General features: G+C 35.3%; 1 long non-coding RNA gene across 1 annotated transcript in view; it reads right to left on the reverse strand.

Annotated features, from left to right (window-relative positions):
* Window positions 1–6,496: 6,496 nt before the first annotated feature.
* LOC110339253 overlaps window positions 6,497–15,755 on the reverse strand; it is a 33,060-nt gene continuing 23,801 nt past the window's right edge. The window contains exon 4 of the long non-coding RNA XR_005879347.1: window positions 6,497–13,999. This is a non-coding gene — a long non-coding RNA (uncharacterized LOC110339253). The remainder of the gene's footprint in view (window positions 14,000–15,755) is intronic.

Here is a 15,755-nt window from a genome sequence, read left to right on the forward strand (position 1 = left end):
CTCTTACATCCTCAGGTCCTTATTCAGGAGCCATATTAAGGCTTGATTTTTATATATTAAATGAGCTATCTAGCTGACTGGAGTCTTGTGGATTTGGCTGCCTGATGTTGTCAAACTGACAACCATTAATACTTTCAGAGATCTGAGAAGGATACATTTTATAGTTTCTGAACCTATTAAAAGTGACAGGGACAGATCATATGCACTTAGTCATACCCAAGTGTTTATCAACGTTGGAGGTTGACTAAGGTTTATCCCTGTTATTAACCATTAGTACTCAGTATAACTAAAATTAACGAACTTGTTCATTTATAAGAACCCAAATGCGAGCCGGGCGTAGGTGGCGCACGCCTTTAATCCCAGCACTCGGGAGGCAGAGGCAGGCGGATCTCTGTGAGTTCAAGACCAGCCTGAACTACCAAGTGAGTTCCAGGACAGCCTCCAAAGCCACAGAGAAACCCTGTCTCGAAAAACCAAAAAAAAAGAACCCAAATGCATGTCTGAAGCTCTAAATTCTACCAAATTCACCATGATTTTTCTACAACCTTATGCACATACACACTTAAGATAAATTTAAAATACACTCCAGGTGCAGCAAGGGTACAAGTCAATCACAACAGTAATAATAACAGGACAATGACAACAGTATGTTGTAATAGAAGATAAAATTATGTTCAAATTTTATACATGTAAACTCTGAATGACAGAAATTAAGACAAAAATAAAAAGGCATAGAAAATAAGAGCTTTCTGAAAAGTTAAATTTGATCATCTGTGGGAATAATAAATATTGCTGCCCATTTAAGACAGTGAACATCTGTTAGGATGTGTCTTTCAGTTAGCCCTCCCTCTAAGTACATGTCATTACCTGCGGGTGTGTGCATGTGTAGACTATATCATTACATATTATTTTGTACTTTAGCATCCTCTGAATCCATAAGAAGGCTCTTCTTTCACATGTGTTCTCTTTGAAACCCACAAATTACTACTGGAAGAGTAATAGTATAGTCCCTCTGGAGTTGGGCATTCCCAGAGAGTGCAATGTCTTCATTTGTGCCCTGCACTTTTCTACCACAAAATCAAGGACAAAAATCAGCATATTTGAGCAACTGACATCACAGCATGGATGGTGCACTTTGTTCAATGCTTTAACAAGTAAAACCCAATCTGTTTTTACAGGAAGTTGCTGTTTCTTGTCCTTCCCACAAGCTGATCAATTCTTTCCTTTAACAATTTAGTTTTTAATTAATTCTTTTCTGGATTTGCCTAAGTGAATTCCTGTCTGCAATCAGATATGTATGAAAATGTTATACATGTACATATAATAGATTCAAGAAAAATATGTATAAAGAAAATTTGCTGCTTAAATATGCACTAAAATTTATATATACAGCAGCATCATATATGTGTTGTACATTTCCTACTAAATATGACTCACTTGTTTGTAGAAATGTATTTTGAAGACAAAAGAAACGACAGGAATATAGCTGACTTGTTTCTTAATACAACTGTTTTCCTTTTCTTCTTTTTAATGTAAAGTAATACTTTGGGGAGATAAACATGTGGCAGAAATGAGGGTATGAGTACTTGATAGGGCTCAGGAAGAAGTTCATTATAAATATACCACAAAGCCTCCTCATCAGAAATTCACAATCTAGCAATTACAAGATACATGGACAAGTTTGTCAATAATTTTAGTAGAGAGGGACTGGCCTCCTACTTGGACAAATATGTTGTCTTGAAATAGACAAGATAAATACCAATTACTTTATTTTGAACTATCTTTTTCATATCACAGATTTAACATGTATGAAAACAGAATTTTCTGATTTTCTACTAATGCCCGTCCCCAACAGTATCATCCCCAACAGTATCATCGTTTAGAGCCCCTTTTACCTTCTGACTATTCATCCATCCATTTATTCATAACAAAATTTTCAGTGCCATCTTCACCTCTGTTCTCTTTTCAATACTGATAATATAAAATGAATCCTTGTTATACCCACCTTCAAAAATCTCTATCGTTTTGTTCATCTCTTTATCTAAGTCACCAAGTCTCTCACGTGTGCTGCTGAGTCACCTTGGTCATTAAACTGATCTCCCTTTACATTTCCTCCTTAACTCAGAAGACAAAGGCATTCTTTAAAAATATGTAAAGTGATTATTTCACTTCTCTGCTCAGAGTAACTCGAGTGATTCACTAAGGTCCATGGTATTGCATGGGATCTGTCTTGTTTCTGTAATCTCCTGATCTATACTGACCCCAACATTATCATAGATCTTATATTTGTTTCATTCTTCAATGCTATAAAATTTACCCGACTTGAATAAAGAGACTTTTGAGAAGATTTCTGGAATGGGGATAATACCATCTATCAAACCTTGAACATTAAGAAAATTAAACTTATTTTATATTTTATTTTAAGAAAAGTGTACTACTGGGCAACTTTCTCACATATGGACCACCTAACAAGTTTATTCTTAGCTGATCTTGGTATAGGTATCTGGTTACTTCTTGAGCTGATGGTGGAAGACCTTTACATTTTCCATGTAACACTAGTTTTGCAGGCATGTAAAATGCAGTCTATGGGGTCATGAATGTGTTTTCTCAGACTTCAAAGTAAAGGCTGACAGATGAGGCAATTTGTGTCAAGTTTAGGATTCCTGTAAGTTGCTCTTGAGAGAATGGTGAATGAAACTATGAAAGTAAAATGTTAAGACAATCTAGAGAGACAAGGATGAGCGAGATGGCAAACTGTGAAACATCTGCTGAAGAAAGTCACAGGTAATGAGAAGAGCTAGTTCAAATGGCCATTATTATTATAATTCTCAAGATATAGGGACTGTGGCTCACCCTGTATTATCACATGAATCTACATGATTTAATACTATCTCTACCAGGTTTTGGTTTTGGCATTGATTCAGCCTTTCATTGCTATTTTTCTATTCTTCCATTTTGTAATGAGAATGTTACCCAGGAATATTTCATCTTAAAATTATACAACTTTCTTTTTGCATTTCCAGATGTTCATACCTAATTTTTTCCCTTGAGTCACAAAGAACACCCTGAAGTTGGATCTTTTAGACTCTTCAAAACAGTATTAGAAATTATTCGTCTATAAAGACTTGATTATCAAGTTGATTGAAGTCAAAAGTAATTAGGAAATTACTGTTGTAATTTATGTAATTAGGAAAACACAAATGTGGGTATGTTGGGACACTTCCTGAGAAAGCTAACTAATAAGAGAAGTTGGTCTCAACTTAAACATGGCTGCCATAATCTCAAGAATTGTGACCTTAAACTGAATAAAAACAGAGACAATATAGAAATAGCATGCTAGCTTAGGCATTCTCTCTTGATTGTTGAATACCTGTGAGCCTTTCTGCTCCACCACATTGTTTGAAATGTTTTTTACTTTCATGGCTTTTTTGCTCTTTTGGTTTTTTGACTTTTTGTGGGACCTACCCCCACCTCCCAAATAAAAACACAAACACATGGAGTCTTTTTTTTTTTTTTTTTTTTGGTTTTACGAGACAGGGTTTCTCTGTATTGTTTTGGAGGCTGTCGGTCCAGCCTGACCTCGAACTCACAGAGATCTGCCTACCTCTGCCTCCCGAGTGCTGGGATTAAAGGTGTGCGCCACCACCGCCCGGCATGGAGTCTTATTATTACTTTTACTTATGAATATCTGGCCCTAGCTTGTCTTGTTGCTAGCCAGTTTTTCTTCTCTTAAATTATCCTATCTACCTTTTCCCTCTGGACTTTTATCTTCCTTCTGTGTATTTTACTTTCCTTCTTACTCTGTGGCTAGCTAGATGGCTAGCCCCTGCCTTCTCTCCTCCTTATTCTCTCATTGCACCTGCTAGCTTCCTTGTTGCTTCTTCTATTAATAGTCTCTCTGCCTGCCAGTCCTGCCTATCCTTGATCCTGCCTCACTATTGGCCATTCAGCTCTGCATTAGACCATCAGGTGTTTTAGACAAGCAAAGAACCACAGCTTCACCATGTTAAACAAATACAGAATAAACAGACATCACACACCTTAAAATAATATTCCCCAACACCACCATGCTTTATCATCATACAGGAAGATTTCTGTAAGACTCCTAAAACTGTAAACAAAATTCTTCCCTCATGAAAATAAAACTATTTTAATTTTTCTCTTGTGATGTCCTAATTTGATATGTCATGGAAAAATTCAATATTCATAGGACATAAATCTGCCTTAAAATACATGTAAGTATCATCAGTTCTCAATGTGAAAAGACAGGAAATATGTTCATTTAACACTACCTTAGAACTTATATCTTCATGTTCAAACTAAAGTAGTAACTAATACCAGTGAAAGGTCCTAGCCTGGTTGTGTGGTTCAGTAAAGAAAGCTCTTGCTGCAGGTAGGTGAAATGAAGACCAGAATTCAGATCCCTAGAATCTACTTAAAGCCAGCTGCAGAGGTGATCTCAGTTTACCTATAGTGAGATGCGAGACAAATAAAAGGGAATCTCTGAGAATTTGTAGGCCTCTTGGGAATGCAGTGGTGAATAAGAGAATAAGAGACATGATTATGTGAACATTCTCACATTCACACACACACACACACACACACACACACACATACACACAAATACACACATACATACACACACATACAGAGAGAGACAGAGACAGAGAGAGAGAAAGAGAGAGAGAAAGGGAATTCAAATAATTCAAACAGTCCTTTTTGTCTAAGGTTTTTTTGTTTTATGCTGATTCAGAAAACTCAATTACAAACACTTTGGAGAGCCAGCAACCTCAAGACTGAATTTGACCCTGTAAATTGTTGTCGTTTCTTAACAGGATTTAAATGATAACCAGACAGTTAAAGCTATCCAAGTAATGACTCTATCCCAAGTCTTTTTCTTATATATCAGCTCCTTCCATGCTCTAAACCACTGTCAGATTAGAGGGGGAAAGGGGACACCACTGAGACTAGGGCTCAGCAGAAATGACAAGGAAGAACCATGTCTTAAGTAGACTCCTGAAGGGTCAGAAATTTGGATGAGCAGAGAGGAAAGATGAAAGCCTTCTTAAAGCAGTGTCAGCATGACTCCATGCAGTGAGTACAGGGTGTCAGACACCTACTAAGAACACTTCAAATCTATAAGACAACAAAACACATACACGAAACAAGGCAAATAAAATAAAGTGAGTTTTACAAAATGATTTGAAATAAAGTTTCAGGAAAGACAAAAAAAGATAAATAGTAGAAGTAAGATTTTAATGAGTAGAAAATGTTTGAGGACATTCTAATCATGGAAACTATTTGAATGTAACATCATTCTCTAAAAGGATGCCTGGTTCAAAATCAGAAATAGATGCAGAGTATGGAAGATAAAAGTGAGAGCTGTGTATGAAAATATAACATCTTAATAGCTGAGATCAAGCACCAGTTAATTTACTCTGAAATGGATGAAAAACAAGTATCCTTCTCACATCCATGTCACCAATTCTCCTTTCTAAACACTCTGATCTTTTTATTGCTGTCATTTTAATATTTGTTTTCAATTTTTTTATTTTAAATAGCTTGTTTTACATGTCAATCCCAGTTCCCTCTCCCTCCCCTCCTCCCGCACTCCCCTTTCCCCCCCACCCTCCCACCCTATTGCCAAATCCTTCCACATAGGGGATATCAGAGTCTGTCATTTTACTCTGGGTAGGGTCCAGGCACTCCCCTAAGAGTCCAGGCTGAGAGAGCATCCCTCTTTGTGCTATAGGCACACGAAGACTGTTTGTATATCAGGGATAGACACTGATCCACAGCTCAGGGCCCCATAGGTTGCCCAGGCCTTCTCGCTGACACTCACATTTGGGGGGTCCAGATCAGTCCCATGCTGGCCTCCCCACTGTCAGTCTGGGATCCAAGAGCTCTCCCCTGTTCAGATCAGCTGTCTCTGCTGGTTTTGCCAGCCCATTCTTTGCCATAGTCATTACACACGCAGGGCATCTCGGAGGGAACCCAAGAGCTTACTGATGCTAGTTGATATTTCTTTTTCTCTCTCTACATTGATCCCAGAGTAAGACAAGCATATTCTTAAATGTCTAAAGTAAGCATTGCACTTTTAATAAGTTCTAGGTAAATTTATTCAGCTTAATTCCCTACTGACTCCTGACCAACTGAATCTGAGGCAATGCAAGTTCTAAGTCTAACAAGAGGGATTTCTGTGCAAGTAATTACAAGTTGCAACACAATTTCCTTAAAACTACACACATGCTGTGCAGATACTTATTTGTGGTTATAGGATGGGCAAAGTTGCTAAAAAAAATAGTGCACCTTATAAATAGTGTCATATACCATAATTTACCTTTGCTATATCTGAAGTGTCATGTCATGTTCCAGACTTAATATTTAGTAACTAACAATTTGATGTGCAAATACACAACCTGAGCAACAGAATAATTTTAACAGACAAACCACTATTTTTTAAATTAAAAAAATATAATGAACCATGCAAAACACCAAAGGTATAATAGACTTATATTCTTGAAAAATACACAGAAAATTTCAAGTACCTTACAAACCAAGGAGTTAAACTCAGAAGAGAAATAATGATTGATAAATGATAACAGATTGTTCTCACACCCGTGAATGCAGGCAATGTGTGATCAGACTGCATTATATACACATGTGATTTACCAAAGAACATATTTTATAAAATAACATAAGCATACTCCAAATTAATGTAAACATATTCTCAAAAAATAATCAAAATCAGCTAATAAAAATGCAGTAAAAACCCATCCTACACGCATCCTACATATTTCTTTAGCTATATGTTCTATTGTTCTGTTTCTCCTTCCTCAAGAGATTCTTCCCTAACCCATAGTCACTCTATACCTAACCACCTTGTGGTTTACAGATTTTAGTCTGCTTTACACATAACCTGCTCATTCTATTTAATGTTACTTGTATATATGTTTTGAAGACTGATTATTTTGTATTGTATAACTTTTTTGGTGTGTTCTTCCCTGGGGAATACTAGGAGATTTTTTCCATTTTCAGTATTCCTCAGTTGCCTGTCATTCTTCATGTTGGGTTGAGGCCTCATGGGCTTTCTTATATCCACTTTGGCATGCCTATTGTTGTTGGCTTTGTTCAGGTCATGTTTAAGAAGTCATGTTGGTGAGACTTTATAGGGGTAGCTTCTGGTTTACTAGCAGATGTAATCTCACAACAAGCTTCCTGATTCTCCGTTCTTACAATTTGTCTGCCCTGCTTCTGCAATGTTCCCTGAACCTTAGGTATGGGAGGTTTTTTTTGTAAATGTATCTTTGGTATTGGGCTCCACTACTCTGGATTTTGATTAGCTCTGATCTGCAGTGTTTCCATCAGTAGCAAACAGAATTTTCCTCGATGAGGGTTGAAGACTATAATTACCTGTGGGTATAAGAACAAATACTTAGAATTAGTTAATGATTGTTGTTCAACAAACTGTCAAACATTACAGCATGTTACTACTGCCCTTAGTTGGTCGTCAGAGGTACAAGGCAAGTTCCTACTACTGAAGATATCATGTAACTTAGATGCAGGACGCAGAGGCTCCTGAGCAGGAATTTACCTAAATGCCTCCTCTCTGAAAACTGGCTTTAAGGCACCTGAAGGTACAAGGCAAGCTTACTAAGAAAGGAAGCAATCAGCAGTACCACCCATCTAATGAACCCCTAAATTGCCTAGCATGGAATAATAATTCTACAAATGCAGTAGTGGTACACAGACCTTGATAATAACTAACAGCTCCCTGATTGAACTTAAAATTCATTCAACAAGAGGAAAACTATTCCTGTTACAGGAAACCTAGTCAGCTTCCCAGGGCTAGGTAAGTCATGGATCTTGAAGGAGAACCTAAAATAGTCATTTTATAGTCTTTTATAGTTGAGAAGCTAAGAAGGAAAAAACTGTGTGGGGAGATTACTGAAAATATTTTACAGTAAAAGGAGTCCTGATATGTTTCCAACTATATCCTCCTAATATTCACACACAGGGCAATTGTTATACCCAAAACTGTTCTTGCTCACTGGCATAGCATCATTCATTCTCCATCCCCATCCTGGCAATCCCTCAAGTGGTACCTCAATGGTGCTTTATTCTTCCCCCTCATCTTCAAACATATGGAGTCTCCTCTTGTAATCTCATTGGGCTTTCTTCCATCATTCCTGTGCTTGCTTTACATAATTTTGTATTCTTTTGTGTATTTGTCCCATTCAAAATACTTAAATCTTGAACTTACATTTAGCACTATTTTTATTCCTGGAACTAAGTATTTGGATAAACATTAGTCAAATACAGATGCATGAATTTAAATAAAAATTTGGCAAGCAGTTCTCATTATTATAAAAAATATCAACATATTTCCCTTGTTTAGGGAGAGGAATATGAAAACATGAACCTACAGTCTGGCACATGCTAAGCATACATTCCACTATGGAACTAGACACTTAGTCCCTGTTCTCAATTTTATTTAAAAGTGGTTTAAATTATCTATCAGTGCTCTAATAATGGCACAAATTAAACTAATTATAGCACAAATTAGGCTAATATGACTAAGAAAGCTATAATAAAATTAAGGATCTTATTAGTTTTGCTTGAATACTTTATCATAATTTTTCACCACATCTATGAAGAAAAGTTCTTTTAAATTTTATTTTTAAACTATATTCACAAGCATATAATAGTCATTGAGATGACATAATAGCCATAAACTTGATCACATATCATTAATTATAGGTTCCTTTTTGGTTAGCAACTCTTTAGAAAAGCAAAAAATAGCAGACTTTAGTCATATAATTGAAGAATATTATCCATGTTAAGAAAATTTATTTAATGACAAACCATTTTTTCTTTAACTATTTGATACATGTTTATTCTAAAAAGAGACAGGGTATTACAAGTATTATTCATGAAATTAACATTAATTTATTTAAAAAGCTCACAAAAATGTATAGCAACAGACCAAAAAAAGCACACAAATAGCACTGACTGCATATAAAATACTCATCTAAGATACGTTTTACACATGCTAGCACATTAGACTTCTCTGAGACTGAAGCAGCTACTGTTGTTAATATTTTCCTTTGTAGTTGAGAAAGCTGGAGCTCGCCCAGGCTGTCTTTCCTCATGCTGGGGTTTAACACTAAACCTAGAATCAAGCAATCAGAATCCATGCCATATGGAAGAGATGTTGTCCTCTTCACTCTTAATTTGATCAAACTAAGGCTTGGCAGGCAGAAACAGAATTGGGAGTCATCTGTTCTATTTAATAAAGCTTGCTTTGTATGGGCATAGTTTTGTTCTAGTGGTCTTTTCCTTGTAGATCATCGTTTACAATATGTGTTTTGTTGCAATGTGTTTGTTTGTGGCCATGTGTGTGCAAGATGTTGTGCTTCTTGCTCTTGTTCTTTCTCTTTCCTTTGATTTTCTTTTATTCTTGTTTGTTTTCTACAGCAAGAGATAGTAACAGCATAGAGTGGGTAGGTAGGCGGGGTCTTAAAATTGGGGGAGGAGAAAAATATGCATCTATATATTTTTCAATATTTCTGTATATTTATGTACATCAAAAATGAAATAAAAGACCTATAATTCAAAGAAAAAATAAGTAAATAAGCATTGTACCACAGACTGAACTCTGAATGTAAAACAAACTAGTGGATCAAACTCTCCACACTATTTTAAAAAGTACTACATTAAGATAGGGAGGGGTTTAACAGATGGTTCAGTGATTAAGAGCACCGGCTGCTCTTCCTTATGACCCAGGTTCAATTAAGAGCATCCAAATAGCAGTCTACAACTTTTTGTAACTCCAGCTCCAAGGGTTCTGACACCTTTATAAAGACATATATGCAGACAAAACACCAATGCATGTAAAATAAAAATAAATAAACTATTTTTTAAATGTGAAGGGATAAACATGTAACTGCAACCCTAAGAGCTTACCTAGCACACAAAGTCCTGAGTTCAAATCCCCAGCAGAGTATATACTGGTGGGTGTGGAGATGCATGCCTACAATTCAAGAATTCACTGGGAAGTCAAAGCAAAGGGGTTAGAAGTTTAAGGTTTTTCTGGAATGCATATAAAGTATGAAGCCAGGTTGGGTTATATGCAATCCTGTTTCAAAACATAAAATTAAGGGAGAAAAGGAGGGAGAGAAGTCAACAAATCCATACAGTAGTTCATAATTCTGCTTATATTTTGTATATTCTGCAGGTCCATCTCATAGTCATACAAACTTCTGTATTTGTCATTAGAAGCCTTAAGGAATTAAAATTAATTACTACTTTTAAAAATGATTGTCATATAAATTAATGAGAAACATTTTCAAACATGTTTTTGTACTTGATTATTCTTTAGGTAGCATTCTTGCATTTGGATATACTCTGTGAATATAAATATGTTCACGAGTTACTTCAAGTTCTTTATGTCTTTTTTCAAATGGAATATTATTCACTACTCTGCTTGGTGTTAGATGTTTTTCTGTGCAAATGGGCAATTTCCATGTTCAACTTCAATGGATTCCTTCTGATGCCTCAAAATAAATCAAATTATACAGCAAGCAGGGATATCACTAAGGCTTATGTAAATAAAAATATAAAAAATTAAATATAACCTGTCATTTGCCTTGTGACTATTCAGAGTAAAACCATTCATGTTGTTCCAAATAAAATGCTTGAGGATCAGAACTCTTTACTGAGCAGTGGGTAACTGAGAAAGAACATTTTAACAGGGGGAGAAAAGGCCCTTTGAAGACCTGTTCAGTCCCATTTCCCAGGATTCCTCTTTGCTTTCCCATGTCCCAGACCCACTAAGAATGACTACAGGACTTTCTTTCATCAGTTGGTGAGCCACTGAGAGTGACTTCAAAGTGGATTGTTACAACAGCGCTCAGTAGTCTGCAAATATATACAGAATAATATGGAAGCTGCTCGGTGTGGGGTTCAAAGAAGCTTTCAAGCAGGGAAGGTCAAACGCAGAACAGCTCAAAGCAGTTTTGTTCTGTGTTTTTCCCCAAGCACCATGATTTATCAAGGAGCTGTTTTTGAAAATTTTGTACCCTTCCTTCTGTAATTTTATCCTCATCTCCTCTCAACTCCGAACTGGCCAATACAGAATCTTGAAATCCCCTTTTCGTCTTCCTCAGGAGGCTTGCAATAATACAAGAGACTGCAGGAAACACTGAGCCATTAAGAGCATTTGTTGCCCTTCCAGAGGCCCTATGTTTGATTCCCAGCATTCACATTCCCGCCATCATAACTTCAGTTCCAGGGGATCTTACACCCTCTTTTGACTTACATGGTCACCAGGCATGCATGTAGTGCATATATAAACATGTAGGCAACATATTCACACACATAAAATAAAGAATTCTAATTATGTGATCATGGTGACATATAGCAATGGATTTTCCAGCTTCCAGGGTTCCTCCATACGTTTTTAAAGAACAGAAACCAACAATCAAAAACAAAGGAAGCATATTTGTGTAAACAGTTAAATTCATTGCACAAAGGAAATAGTAAATAAATGTTTTAAGTGATATAAAAGAGAAGTAAGAGAAGAAAAAACAAGGAAGGCAAAGAGGAAAAAACAAAGGGGGGAAATGCCCACTGAGATTAATATGACTGATAAAATATGTATTTCTTATTAGATTTGATACAATATGTTTATCTGGCTTCATTTTTTCACTCTCTATCTTTATGCTCATTTCTGTTCTCATTTATTGTTATCAAACAATAGTCTTTTCTTCTACCTTGCTATCACCAAAATTATTGCATGGACCACATGAACTTACAAGCTGTAAGCTAGCATCCTGCAGCTAGTCATTTCAAATCAGTCTGACTCCAAACCATAAAAAGACATAAAAACAGAAATAGGAAAACAATTTAAAGTCAATTTGGAAAAAAAAAACTTGATCATAGCCATAACTGAAAGTGACATAATATCCCCCTAACTCTCTTCTCCTGTACTCCACCTCTTCCCTTCCCACCCCAAACCACTCTTCCAAACCAGGTCCTTTGAATGTGAGTGACACTCATGTGACTTGATCTGTTGTGAGGGGGTTCGAGGCTAGCAGTGGGACCAGGTCTTGTTCCAGATTGGTAAATTTTTAAACGTGCTAACAAGGCCATTTTTTCAACGTTTTTTGAGACTTCAGTCCTAGCCGTAATATTTTAAGATAGCAGTTATTTTCTTGAAATGTATAATCAGCTTGTTGAAACTGCAGGTAAATATGTGACCTAGGCTGTCTCGTGATAAAGCATGTCATGTATAAGCAATTATCCCTTGCCTTTGGAGTGTCTGGCATAGCAGTCTAGCAGTGGAGACAGACAACAAGCAGATAGACACATAGACATATGGAAGGAAATTGAGATAAATAGAGGCAAGAGAAAGAGGAAGACTTTGCAGAGATGAGAAGAAAGGATAAAACACATAAAGACAAAATACAGTTTTAAAGTGATCAATCAAAAACGTATAGTTTGTGTTCCTCATTAATATTAAAAATGCAGAGGGTTTTACACAAAAATAAGAATATTACCATGGCAACAGTAAAACTGCAAGCAACGTTTAAGGCTTTTTGAGCACAGGCCATCATCCATAGTCAGAACTGATTGTTGAACAGACATTTCTTCACAATTCCATATGTATTCACAAGTTACACTGCAGAAAGTGTCCTTGCATTTTCATTCTCTTTCTTGGTCTCCAGGGAGAAAGCAAGCAATAATTCTAGTGGATAACTCTCTGGGTGTTTATGGCCACCACTTAGAAGAGCCAGAGAAAAATGCCGACAAATCACCATGAATGGAATCTTCAATGAAACTGCTAATATGCATTATGTACATTTTGTGTGTCAGTATAGCATAATAAATTCTTTCTAGAAAATTGTCAGAAATTTTTACTGCAAAATAATATAAAAACATAAGTGCACATCTAAAATAGTATTTTTTATTTTTGATCTCTACCTTCCCATAGTATATGTTATTTTTTAAAAGAAATAAAAGTATTGAGAGCGTGCTTTTCCCACATTTTTTAGGAGGATGACCCTCATAGATGGCGTCATTGGTGATATTCAGTGTCTCTGAACTTCAAAATCATTTGCCATCTGTAGCACAAAGCGTGTTCTACTTCCTGGCATATTTATGTTTGCAGATGAAAACCCTGGATTCTGCAAAACTTGTCTTAAACATCCTCACAATATTCACACACTGTCTAAAAAGTTGCTTTACACATGCTAATATTTTAATTAGGATCCTTCAATAAGCAAACCAGTGTGACCTTGGTTTTGAATATGCTTTCTTGTAAGCGTGATCAAGGATAGTAAATGTAGTTCTCGGTGTATAGATAGACTGTCGGTGATACTATTGTGGTTGGGATGTAGTAAAGAATGGTCACTGAGAACATTCATTCCAATCTCTTGCCTTTCCTTTTTAATTATTTCTGCAGTAAGAGAAAGCACAGCATATGTTCTACAATTACAGTCACATATGAAGAGAATTTTGTGAAGCAAAAAGGCCTTAATATCAAACATTATTAGTGTTAACTTGTGTTTTACACATGTGTCCCATGAGTAATTGTTTTAATATTTTATTTTAAATTATTTTACATGTCTGAAATATAAGTGATTGATGATAAATTTAAAAGCAATCATAATAAAGAAAATTTGGATGCTTAAAAACCTTTGTGTTTACATTAATGTATATATTCAGAGATACATAAATGTAAATTCATATTTTCATGATTCTCTTGGTAGATTTAGATTTATTTTAACTTTTGTACTGTGTGTTTGCCTGGATGTATGTACAGGCACCAAGTATGAACCTGGTGCCCATGACAGCCAGAAGAGGGTGTTGGATCCAGAAAAACTGGAGATATGTGTACTTATAAACCACCATACGAGTGCTGAGAATCAGCTTGTGTCCACTGGAAAAAATGGCCAGGGCTTCTTACCTCTGAGTCATCACTCTGTCCTTATATAAACTAAAAAGAAAGAAAAGAAAGAAACCATAATTGAGATATTCATCTCATCATACACTACATTTGAATGTAAGCTGTATGTATATGGCCCTGTGTGTGTGTGTGTGTGTTCATTTCACTTTATCTGTGAAACCATACTCTAATTCTTCAGTTACATTTTCCATTCCATTTCCACTAATCATATTATGTACATATTTAGTGTGACATTGAAGTCTTATATGAATTGACAAAATAAATTCTGTCTATTGAATGTATTTACTGGGAAGTTCCCTAAAATCAGTTTAATTACTATAAACATATTCTAGGTAGAGCCATATTTCAGAAGAGTAATTTCATGGTTTTCATTGGCAGGAGGAAACAGTGCTTTATAATGAAAATAAGTAGGTTAATAACAAAAGTGATAGCTCAATGTTGTATGTAGTAGAAGAAAATCATCCTGTATTATCATAAAAATCAGATTAAGCATCATGTTCTTTATGTACAAATAATTATATAGTAAGAGAGTATATATTATATATAAATATATCAGTATATATGTATACATAAATATAATAAATATGTAATATATAAATAATATATGAATATATTTATAGTTTAATGTAATACAACCAATGCATATATACACTTAATTATGCAATGTATACTGACATATATGAATGTATAAATAATATGTAAATGACTTATGCAATACAAATTATTATGAAAGCAGTCAAGGTTTTTATAGTTTTCATTTGATAACTTTTCTGCAAAAAAGTTATACCTATAATTTCATACCCTTTTTCTTGAACTCTAACCATCACCCTCCCCATCCACAGTGAATCTTCTAATATTCCTGTTACAGATAAGGAAGCGAGGCTATTGTGTTTGTTCAATGCATTTCACTGTATCGCTTTACTCTCCCAAACAAAACTGTACCATTGGGTCCATCAGTGAATTGAATTGCTTTACTCTATATTTTTTCAATTGTGAAAAATTACTTGTATTCAGAGTCCTCATTTTGTTAGCCTAATTTGTATTGGTGTTGGAGGGAAATATTATAAGATCCAAGAAGCAAAATTGCATTTGAGTAACCATCTAATATATTACAAATATTATATTCATATGAGCAATATGGAACTGCTCTCAGGATTTACTTCACTATTAATTAAAAATAAAGGGCAATGAGTACCCAGATGGGTTTCATAAGTACTGTGTTATATTTTTCCTTTTTTGTTGAACTATAAAATCACAAGCCACTAAATATAATAATGATAATTGATCTATTAATTTTAATGTTCTAAGAAAAGTATACTTTCAAGATTATCCAAATAAAGACTGCATTATATTGCCTTTTAAAGTACTGTGGTTCAACATATCAATAGGAATAAAGCAAGGCTCTGTACAAGTTACATCACCAAATCCCATCTGTCTTTTATTGTTACACATTTTACACTGTTAGTTGTACCATATGCCAAAATGCTAGAGAATGTATTGGACTCTGTAACATACTTTTCCCAATTTAGGTCAGCTATCCCATAAGATAAGAATTAATTAAGACACACACACACATTCTAACAAACAATACAATTCTAATTTTGATTAGGCAATATTTAACATTAGCCTCCTTTCCCTTTCTGATAGGTATGGCTGAGTTAAAATGAAATACCAACTGAAGAAACCTTTTCCTTCACTCTGAGTGTTTGCAAGACTAAGATCTTTAAGGAAAACTTTGCTGTTCTCTTAGCAGATGGTTCCACAAGAGAGGTAGTGAACTGATGAA

The sequence above is a fragment of the Mesocricetus auratus genome, unplaced genomic scaffold (assembly GCF_017639785.1).
Source record: "Mesocricetus auratus isolate SY011 unplaced genomic scaffold, BCM_Maur_2.0 Super-Scaffold_100009, whole genome shotgun sequence".
In the NCBI taxonomy this organism is placed as follows: Eukaryota; Metazoa; Chordata; class Mammalia; order Rodentia; family Cricetidae; genus Mesocricetus; species Mesocricetus auratus.